The sequence below is a fragment of the Mustela nivalis genome (genome assembly GCF_964662115.1).
Source record: "Mustela nivalis genome assembly, chromosome: 11".
NCBI lineage: Eukaryota > Metazoa > Chordata > Mammalia > Carnivora > Mustelidae > Mustela > Mustela nivalis.
Genome location: NC_139030.1, coordinates 12,027,144 through 12,037,805, shown reverse-complemented (window position 1 = coordinate 12,037,805; position 10,662 = coordinate 12,027,144). Strand labels below are relative to the sequence as shown.

Sequence of the window (10,662 nt, the reverse complement as noted above, 5' to 3'; positions counted from 1 at the left end):
GTAAGACGTGTAGCAAAAAGTGGTTTTTAAACCCCTAGTAAGTCTTTTATAGTGAGGATACCTAGAGTGAGCAGCAAAGTCAAGGGTTTGAGCATGTTTGGGAATAAGTAAACACCAGGGACTTGGTAGCTGCCAGCGAACAGCTACAAAAAAGGAAGGCTTGGGGAGGGTACCCAGGCTTTGGAGAGGAGTCCAATCTGTGTTACCCTTACCTGGCGCCTTGGGTGAGGACTTGGGGGTCTGACCCTTTTCCTGAGGAGTGGTAAACCATGCCGTTCTAGTGGTTGTGAATTAAAGATCTCCAGTCCTCCCCTGAAGACTTCCCCTGGCCTTAGGTTTTTACCAACTGCATGATCCAAAAGTCTAGGAAGAAGTAGGCACCTACTGAACTGTCATTGGTTATTTAGTCCTGAGTGTGAATGAGGTTATGAGACCCACTCCTGAGAATAGGATGAGATCGCAGGGAGTGGGGAGAGAACACATGGGCACAGAAGGGTGAAAACCTGGAATAGAAAGATGACCCAAGGGACGCCTGGGTGGCTCAGTCAGTTGAGTATCTGCCTTTGACTCAGGTTGTGTTCCTGGGGTCCTGGGGTCAAGTCCCACATTGGGCACCTTGGTTAGTGGGGGGCCTACTTTTCCCTCTGGCTGCTGCTCCTCCTGTTTGTGCTCTTTTTCTCTCTCTCTGACAAATGAATAAATAAAATCTTAAAAAAAAAAAGAAAGATGACCCAAGTGCTGAAGGTGAACTCTATCTAGTGTTATTATTTTTAAAAAAGATTTATTTATTTATTTGAGAGAGAGAAAGAGAAAGCAGGGACGTGACTGGGGGTAGGGGCAGAGGGAGAGAGAGAATCTCAAGAATGCTCCCCATTGAGTGCCAAGCCTGACGTGGAGCTCAATCCCATGACCCTGAGATCATGACCTGAGCTGAAATCAAGAGTGAGACACTTAACTGACTGAGCCACCCGGATGCCCCTAGTTTTGCTATTTACAGTAGATTCATTAACACTGAGTAGGCAATAATGGTTTTGTTTTTCCATCTATAGATGGGTAGCACCCTTTCTTTTCCAGTCCAGGTGGACCCCAAGCACCAAATGCCCACGGGGATGTGGGAGCTTGTCAGACTCTGTCTTGCAGTACCATCAGTTTAGGTAACACTGCAGCCTCCCAGGAACATGTCTCTGATTCGAGTCCATGTCCCAGGAAATTGGTCAGCTCTCTGCTCCACACCCTTCCTTGTTCCTGCATGGCTTTTGAGCCCTATCTTCCTGGGGACAAAGCACGGTGTGTGTGTGTGTGTGTGTGTGTGTGTGTGTGTGTGTGTCTGGCTTGCAACTTGCCCCTGCTTCCTTTGAGAGTTTGGCAGGAGAAAACCCTGGTTTTAGTCATCAGCTCTCTTGCTCACCCCCTCCTGCAGTCTCCCCACATCTCCTATTATTGGAAGGCAGATTACCCTTCTAGCCTCTGCTCCTGTGGACCCCACTTCTGCTTGGACTCCTGCAGCAGCCTCCTGACCTCCATTCCCACATCTGCCCCTTGAAGCCCATTTGTCACACAATAGCCAGAGCCATTGTTTCAAAACCTGGATCAAACACGTCACCCTCCTGGCTTGAACCTCCTCAGTCACTCCCCATCACACCTGGAGTAAATTCCAATCTCCTAATCATCACCTAGAATCCCCCACCCCGGCTGGCTCCCACCTTCCTCTTTGTCCTTGTGTGGCCTCATTCCCCCTGCTTACTGCATTCCACCAGGGTCTCCCGGCTCTTCTTAAGAGGACCAAGCCTTCTTCTGCTGTAGGAGTTTGCACATGCTTCTTCCTCTGCCCGAGATACTCCCCTCTCCTTCCCCTCTCCCTCAGCCTTTTTCAAGATAGAGTCCCTTTCCCCCCTCAGGGCATAGCTTAACAGTCACCTTCTAACAGAGACCTTTTTTCACTACACAGTCCCAAGCAATTTGTAAGGACACCATTCTTATTTGTCTACTGGTTTGTCATCTACTGGTTTATTATTCTCTTCTCTGAGCTGTTCAGCACTGCGTCCCCAGCTTAGCACACCTGAGGTCAGTCAGGACAGGCGAGGCTATGCGGCAATAACAGACAACTTGCAAGTCTTAGTGCCTTCAAACCACAGAGGTTGTTTCTCAGTCATGCTAAATGTCCACCATGGGTTGGCAGGGGGAGCGCTGTGCACGCTGGGGGGTCCCAGCTACCACCCAAACATTCCCAGTGGCCATACCATAGAGACAAGAGCTATGGAGGGTCTCACGTTGGCAAATAAGTTCTCCACCCCCCAGCCCCAACCCCCAAATGATTTATGTGTCCCTTCCACTCACAAGTCATTGTTTGGAGCCAATCACACAGCCTCATCCCACACAGGGAGCTAGAAAGTTCCATCCTATCCAGTGCCCAGGAGACAGAAGTGCAAATATTAAACAGCCCTAAAGACTCACACAATACTCAGTAAATACTTTTGAAGGAGGGAGTGTCTAGAATGTTCTTTCCACAGCTGCCAAGGGTTAGAGGAACCTTGCAGGACCTGCTGGGGATCTTGTATTCCTATTTCTCAGGCCGTTGGTTCTGCTGGGAGGCAGAGTTCCCTCAAGAGCTGAGAGCCCAGTAGACAAGAGCATCCTGAGGACTGACAGGAGCAATCCTAGAGGCAGCCACAGCTGGGGTCTGCCAATGCTCTTTCTCTGGTAGGACATGTTCCTGTGCTGGGAGACAGCCTCTCCAAAAGATTCCTGCCATTGTCCTCTGAACCTACCATACTCAGCTAGCGCCTGGCATCCCCAAGATTTGAGCAGATGCTCCTACTGAGGCTGAGGCAGGTAGACAGGTGGTTAGGGGTTGAGAGACCGTCCATCCTGCATCACAGCCCTTTACTAATCCAAAAGAATGGCAGTTATGCATCCCAGGAAAGGTGAGAAAATCTCCCGTGATTGCTGTCAGTGTAGGAATGGGAAAATCCTGATTTGTCCATGACCCTGAACAACTCATTTCACTCGGGCAGGATGCTGCAGGCAGCTCTCTTATTTAAACTTCCACTGGATAAAATGGCATCACGACAGCAGCTCCTTTCTACCATGCGGCAAACAGCTTTGGCGGCACGATGGTGGTGTCCCACGCTCCCCGATATCATGGGCCTTGGGAGGAAATGTTTTCCCTGGGTTGAGTATACTTCGTGGCCTCTGGTGGCAATCGCTCTTTAAGCTAACATTTTTGGCCACTCTCCAAGATCGTAACACTCCCCAGTTCCTAGTAGACGTACTGTTCCTGTTGGCAGCTGGGGATACTGAGGCCCACAGAGGTTAAGTAACTTCCTAAAAGAACTGCTAGTTCTATGGCAGAGTCCTCCTTTGACCCTCGGCTTCCTGATTCCAAACCTGTGCACTTAAATCATTACTCCGTAAGAAGAGGTTTGCGTCTGATTCTTCTTCTAGGCTCTAATAAATACTGGAGAACTTCCGTTTTAAGACACCTCTTCCCTTTCTCCCTTACAGTACCTAGCAGTGTTTCTGCCATATACAATAAGTCTTTAATATGTATGAGAAAGATAAAACAGAAAGTTTAAGGTGGTCTAACACTAGGATACTTTCCCAGTCACACGTTCTTTTGTTAAGCCTCCTGTTGAAAACTAAGGTAAAGGTCTGTGCTTTTTGGTACAGCTCTTGGTGGAGGGCCTAGGTCTGCTAGTTGCTTTTACATAGCAATTTAATCAAGGCACAAAGCCTCTCATTAAAACGCACACGCATCCTAACGTGTAATTTTTAACAAGGAGAGAATTAGCTAGCTGCTGTGGATGTGAACTTGAACAAGAGAGTTTCCATCCCTAGAGATTATAGAGGCGGGCCTTTAGACAATTATGATACAGTGTGACAGGCCATGTGGTTTGTGTAAGGGTCAGTGGGGCCACAAATTCTGCTGAAGGGGGTTGGAAAGGATTCAGCTCTAAGGAGGGGCCGGGAGTTAGGAAAATCAACCCAAGGTGAAACCCTATTTGGATAGAAAATGACAAGTTCCCTGGATTTGGAGGACAATGACGGGGGGGGGGGGGGCAGGTTGTGGGAGAAAAACCTGTCCGTGAGCTTGCCTACTGCACTTCCTGCCTCAAGGAACCTGGGGTTAGGATTCTCCCCCGCGTATGTGATCTGGGTCAGTATCTATTGCTAGGCACTGGTCAAGTAACTCCGTTACTGCTAATGGGATGTCATGTAGCCAGGCCAGTCGTGGCGGCAGGCGGAAGTCCCGCTGCCTCAGGTGCCCCCGGCGGGCGTCCGACAGCCTCCTGGATCCGGAGACACGCCCGCGCCGTATCGTAATTTTGGTTTTTCTATATCGGTCTGCTGTTCCCTTTTGCTTTCCACTAGTCTGACCTCGCTCTGACCCAAATCCACGACTGGAGCGCTGTCCATCCGCCCACGCCCAGAGTCCCCAGCCCAACTCTACTGCTCCACTGCAGCAGCGGTCACGCGCAGCAAGTCCCGCCGCGGGAAGGAGGAGGAAGGGGAGGTAGGCGGGGCAGGCGTGCAGAGCCCGCCCCTCCCGCCCGCGGCGGCTTCTCACTGGCAGAGCCTTCGCCCCAGTCTCCCAGCCCCACTTCGGACTGGCTAATAGGCTCTCAGTAGGCGTGGCCCCAAGGGGGGGCGGGAGCGGAAGGAAAGCGCGCTCTCTCGGGAGGCGGGGTTGCCTAGGCGACGCCGGGGGCGCGCTCGGGGGTGGGGAAGCGAACCAGGGCTGCTCAATGACAAATCGGCAGGGGACTGCTGGGGTCCGGTCCCAGGAGGAGGCGAAGGAGAGGGCGGGGCAGGTTTAAGAGCCACGGGACCGGAGCGGACGGCCGAGGCGGCGCGGGACGGGTCCCAGGTAAGGGTGCCCGCGCCTCAACAGGCCCGCTCGGGGAGGAGTGGAGCGCGGGCTGGGGAGGTGGGGTGCACCGCCCGGCCCTCCGTGGACGCCTGGCCCAGCGCTAAGCGTGCAGGCTGTGGACGGCGGCGGAGGGTGACGCGGGGTTGCCGGCCGCTTTCGGTCCCGCAGGTCCCCTGGAGAAAGCCTCGGAGAGCGGCCCCGGGGCTGAGGAAATGGGGGCGGCGCCCCAGCCTCTCCCTTTTCGCCGCTCCTTCCCTTTTCCCACAAATGGCCTCTGCTTCCACTTCCTGCACTTTCGGGCCTCCAGCCCGAGGATAGTCCACTTCCTCAGTTCCTTAGCTGCCGCTGTGGGCAGGGTGAGAGCTATAATCGTGTTGCAAAAACTTATTAGTACCTTAAGAACTTGGACTGAACCGGGGCCGTGTTCCAAAAGTTGTTTGGTCTGTTTGTTTTTGGTCCTGTCTTGCAAGTGAGCCTTAAGTTGTTTCTTTGCTCCCCCTCCATTCCCCACCCTTTAGTTCCTTTCTGATAGAGGCTGACACCCGATGTAGCTTCTAATAGGAAGCACCACGGACTTGAACTGTTTGGCTGGACCAGGCTCCCCACCCCTCTTTTCTTGCCCTCGTGTATAAGGTTATCCTGGTCGTGGTTGCTTCGGAACTGCTAGTGGCAGAGATAGGTGTGCCCAGACTGCTTGTTTGAGCTGTGTCCTTTCTGGGCTAATTTACAGATGGATATTGGAAAGGTTGGAGCTCTGATATTTTTATTAGGTGAGTCTTTGGGGGAGAAGTTCTTGGGGCTGGGGGACTCCTTTGGAATTGCCCCTGGAAGAGACTTGGCTGATTCTTCATTTACTTTCCCTGCAAGGTGGTTTCAACCTTTGTAGATCAGGAAACTTTCTGCTTTGACCTAGCTTTCTAACTTCATTTCTTTGTAAGTTTTGGGGATGGATGGTGGGCACTGATTGTCAAAGACTGCAGCGTATCTTTCATTAGGTGTGTAAATGACCCACGCGCTACAGCTGAGCAGCGAGGTTCTTGGATGTCAAAGCCCAAAACAGGTGAAGGCAATGTTCTTTAAATCTGGAGCAATAGAATTAGAACATGGAAGTCCTCAGAAATAGAGTGACTGTGGAAGCGGCATGGAATATTGGGAAGAAAAGGAGCTCGGGTTGTGAAGACCTAGGTTTGATCCTGGTTTTGAAACTTTATTAAGGGTGGGATCTTGAGCGTGACTTTTCACCTGTCTTAGCTATTTTCACCTGTCTTAGCTATCTTAGTCTACAGCAGTGAGAAGGTGGCAATAGTTGTCCCTGCCTGTTAGGATTACATGAAATTAGGAATGTTGAAGGTATTTTTTGTGGTAGTGGGGGTGGGATGGAGGTAGGGGTAGGAATAAAGCCAGGGATACACATTCTTTGTGTGCGGTTTTACTTCTGTCCACTCGTCTGCTTTCTTCTGACTATATCTGGGTCTTTCCTTCCTTTTCTTTTCATGGTATTTCCCATTGGAAACAATGGAGATCGGAGATCTCACTCAGCAAGATTTCCCTTGCGGTAGAAACTTTCCCAGGACTTTGTGAACATGGGACCAAGACACATAGGTAGGAAGACAAGAATTTGAATGTCAGATGGGATCTAGATGGGTGTTGGTGGAAAGTGGAAGTAGAAAAGTTCTGAATTCTTGGCTTAATTCTTAAAGGTAATCTTGCCTTGGCTGGAGATGGCTCGAGCCTCTGGAAACTTGTAAACCAGAGAGTTGAGGTAATCCGTTGTGCCACATTCACCCAATCCCACAATGCCTGTTGGCATTCAGTTACTAAATTCCTCTTCACTCATGGAATTTATGGAAGTTAGAAACATTGGTGGAGATATTTTCTGAGAGCTAAATTTGTAGACAGTGTAAGAAGAGCGTTGGAAGAGATCTTGGTGAACTCTTCTAATGTTCCCAGTGTAACTTGTCTCGAGATGATAGGCAAGAGTCCCACTTTTCATTGGCTCCAATCAGTTCCAAACACACAGCCCCTGCTGTTAGATATGGAAGATACTTGAGATTTTTTTTTTTTTTCAAGTGAATATGTGTTGTTGAGAAGCTTGAATCAGAGAGACCAGAGTACCAGAGAAAATGGAACTCTTTCCTAATCACGGGGGAGGTGGGTAAGGAAGAGAAGGGAAATGAACATTTTATTGAGCATCTGCTATCTATTGGCACAGACCCACCGATCTAGCTAATACCAGATACATATCTGGCCTGGAGATTTGGTCACCAACTGACTTGTTTGGCTCCTCAGTTCTTTTGATTACTTAGGAATACAAACATGGGCGTATATGTCTACACATTCTTACAGGTATCAAAAAGGAGAGGGGCCAGTGGGCAAGAGGGTGTATGAGCTTTTGGATGGGTGAGAGTGGGAAGAAGGATGAAAAGAATGTGGAAGTGGGAAGTCAAAGAGGGAAGGCATTTCAAGTTTGTGTTACTCTTAAAAAAAGGAACTGCTTATAATTTGTGTTAGTGTTCTCTGTGATGGGTGTCAGTGAATCTTTGGGGAGTTTATGCTATTTGAAAAAAAAAACCTGAAATCTAAATGCAGGAAATAGTGCTGTTAACCAATAATTGCTAATATATTGTGATTGCTTTTGCATACTAATTGCTAATTGCTAATATATTGTGATTGCTTTTGTATACTTGAGGCCCACCAGATTGGGAATTGACATAAAACAATTTCAAGTGCGGTCTGATCCAAATGAAAACATGTCAAACTACGTAATTTTACTTAGTATATGGCATGAGTTGAAGGAAATATATAAAAAGTTTGGTCCGTGTAGTTGGCCACATCTGTAGTCTGTCTTGAATGAATTTGCTACTGCATACTTTATTAGCTCACATGTAATAGCTTCAAGCAACAGACATGTATCATCTCCTACAGTTTCAGAAGTTCAGGAATCTGGAAACAGCTTGGCGGGTGCTTTTGGCTTAGAGTCTCTTCTGAGGTTGTTGTTATCTGAAGGCTAGACTGGGGTTGGAGAATCTGCTTCCAGATTCTGGCTTACTCACATGGCTGCTGGTGGGAATCTTCAGTACCCCATGGTGTGGGCCACTCCGTAGGACCCTTCACAACATGGTCACTGAGTTTCTCCCCAGAACAAGTGATCTGAGAGAGGGAGAGATAGAAAGCAGACCATCAAGATGGAAAGTATGATATTTTTGTATCTAATCTTGGAGGTGACATACCATCCCTTCTACTGGGACATAGACCAGACATGGCACAATGTGGGAGGGACTGCATGAGGGGAGCTTGAGGACCCTTGACATTGTCTGAGGCCACCAGATTTCCTTTCGAAGGTTTGGACAGACATTACTGAGAAAAATCTTTGTTTCACATGCATACTAAAGTATGTACTCCAGGAGAATAAAATGCAGCTGGAGTTTTTACCATTTTAGAAACTTTTAATATTAGACTTTTAACTTTATGTTCTTTCTTCTAGTTCTTCTTTGTCATATGCTCGAATTAATTAGCCAAATATGCAGTAGCTTTGGAAATTAGAAATTTAAATCTTGCTGATCCCTAAAGCAAATGGAACAGCTGAGTTTTTTTTAAACCCTAAAACAAATTGGTAAAAAAAAAAATTATTGCCAAATGAGCTCCTTGATGAACAGCTTAAAATTAGTCATTAATCATCTGTGTATTTTTAAAAATAAAACTCATTGGCAAAGTAGCTACAAAAAAAAATCTTGGAGAACCTAAACCCTGCTCACCTCCCCCCCCACCAATTATTTTAAATCTTTGGACAATATTTATTTGGCCAGCACTTTTTCATTTTTCTTTTGAAAACCTAATACTTTTTAATTATCCACCTGGCTGCAAGGACTTTATTCTTTTAGCTTCTAGATGAAATCTCCCTGAAGGTGGAGAGAGGAGGCATCCTGAGCCTGAAGCCTGATTAATTGACCTCTGAGTTCCCTTCCATCTCTGAAACTTCTGTGATTGTAGTATTTTCATTTAACAAATATCCTTGGAATGATGCATATTTAGAATGAGAGCGTTCATAAATCATATTAAAATGTAACTTCAGAAAGCGAAGGCTGGTGAGAATGGCTTTTGTTCATCCCAGCCCAGTTGAAGTTTGCTCGAGTCATTGTGGGGCAGACTGGACACTCAGCACAGCTTGTGTTTCCTTTCCTCCCATTTCTGGCTTTTGTCGCATTTGCTGCCCTCATTTGTGAGCTAGTATTTTTCTTTTCTTTCATCCTGCCTCCCTATCGTCCCTCTCCTTCCTCCCACCCCACTCTGCCAGTAAAACAGGAAAGGATCGGTGTGGGCGGTCATAGAGTGTGGATTGGCTGGTCCTCTTCTTAGTAGTGGATTTAGTTAAGGTGGTATCTCTACTCATACTTGCATGTTAAGCCTTTTTACAATCTAAAATTATATGTGCTCATTCATTAATTTCTGCAATTTTTTTTTTCACATCTAAAGGGTTTCTGTACCCAGTTCCAAGGTGGGGTGTATGTGTGTGTTTTTTCCAGCCCCACCACACAATCCTCTGCTGACACGAGCTGGGTCTCTACATTTCAACTCAATTCTGACACTACCTGGTCACAGCATCGGAGTCCACAGATTAAGGACTTGGTCCCACAAGACCACACTCCACTTTCAGATGCCAGTTGCAAGCCCCAATTGTTACCTTTGCTTTTTGACTGACTCATTATAAATCAGAGGTTTTCCTAACCCCCTGCTTGGGTTTGATTAATGTTCTAGAGCGCCTCTCAGAACTCGGGAAACCCATTTACTCACTCGATTACTGCTTTATTACGAGGGATCTTAAAGGATATGAACAGCCAGATGAAGAGATACATAGGGTCAGGTCTTGAACAAAGGAGTTGGTGGCCCACCCTGGTGGCACATGGAAGTATTCTGTCTGGTTCCCCTACCTGGAAGCTCTCAAACATCCTTTTGGGTTTTTATGGGGGCTTCATTACCTAGACCTGATTGGTGAAATCGTTGCCATTGGGGATTGATTCACCCTTCAGCCCTTCTCCCTTCCCCAGAGGTCAGGGGGTAGGACTGGAAGTTCTAAACCCCTATTCAAGGTTGGTTCCTCTGGCAGCCAGCCCCTGTCCTAGGTGGTCTAAACGTTCCCTCATTAGCAGGAACCCAGTTGTGGTAGAAAGGACTTGTTATGAATAATAACCCCCTCCTTTCATCTTTAAGGCTCTGAAGCTTTTCAGGAGCTGAGGACAAGAGACTTGCATATAATAACAAAAGGTGCTCCCTTTGGGTTTGGGACACCCATGTGGGGAGGGGTGGCTGTCAGGCAGAGGGAAAGGAGACTGGAGGTCAGGAGAAGGCTCTGGGTTGCGTTTGAAAGGTTTGGGAGCTGCTTGTAGAGCCACCAGAGCGGCTGAGGCCACTAAAGGGGGATGTAGGAATGGGAAAGGTGTAAGACGGAGCTCCGAGGGGTCTGACACTTAGATGCCAGGGGGAGGAGGAAGCCAGAGAAGCTGCAAGGCCCATGGGCGAGTGCGGTGCTCTCAAGGCTGGGCCAGACCCTCTCCGGAGGGAGATGCCAAAGAGAGGGGTTTGAACTGGCCTCCTATGGGCTTTCCCCTTTCCAAACAGTGTTCTCTCATGGTTATTACAAGCTCCTTTGTAAAAGAGGGGGAGTGAATGGGCGAGGAGAAAGAGAACAGTTTTTACTGGAGTTTGCAATGTGGAGTTTATTGGCAATCCTGGCCAGCCCAGTTTCAGGGAAGTTTTGTTGGTGGAGGGAGCCACACTGGAAGGGATTTTGTGAG

General features: G+C 48.0%; 1 protein-coding gene across 1 annotated transcript in view; it reads left to right on the top strand.

Annotated features, from left to right (window-relative positions):
• The first annotated feature begins 4,624 nt into the window (after window positions 1-4,624).
• RALB (RAS like proto-oncogene B) overlaps window positions 4,625-10,662 on the top strand; it is a 44,017-nt gene continuing 37,979 nt past the window's right edge. Inside the window, exon 1 of the mRNA XM_082690098.1 lies at window positions 4,625-4,867. The gene's annotated coding sequence lies outside the window, so the exon portion shown is untranslated. The remainder of the gene's footprint in view (window positions 4,868-10,662) is intronic.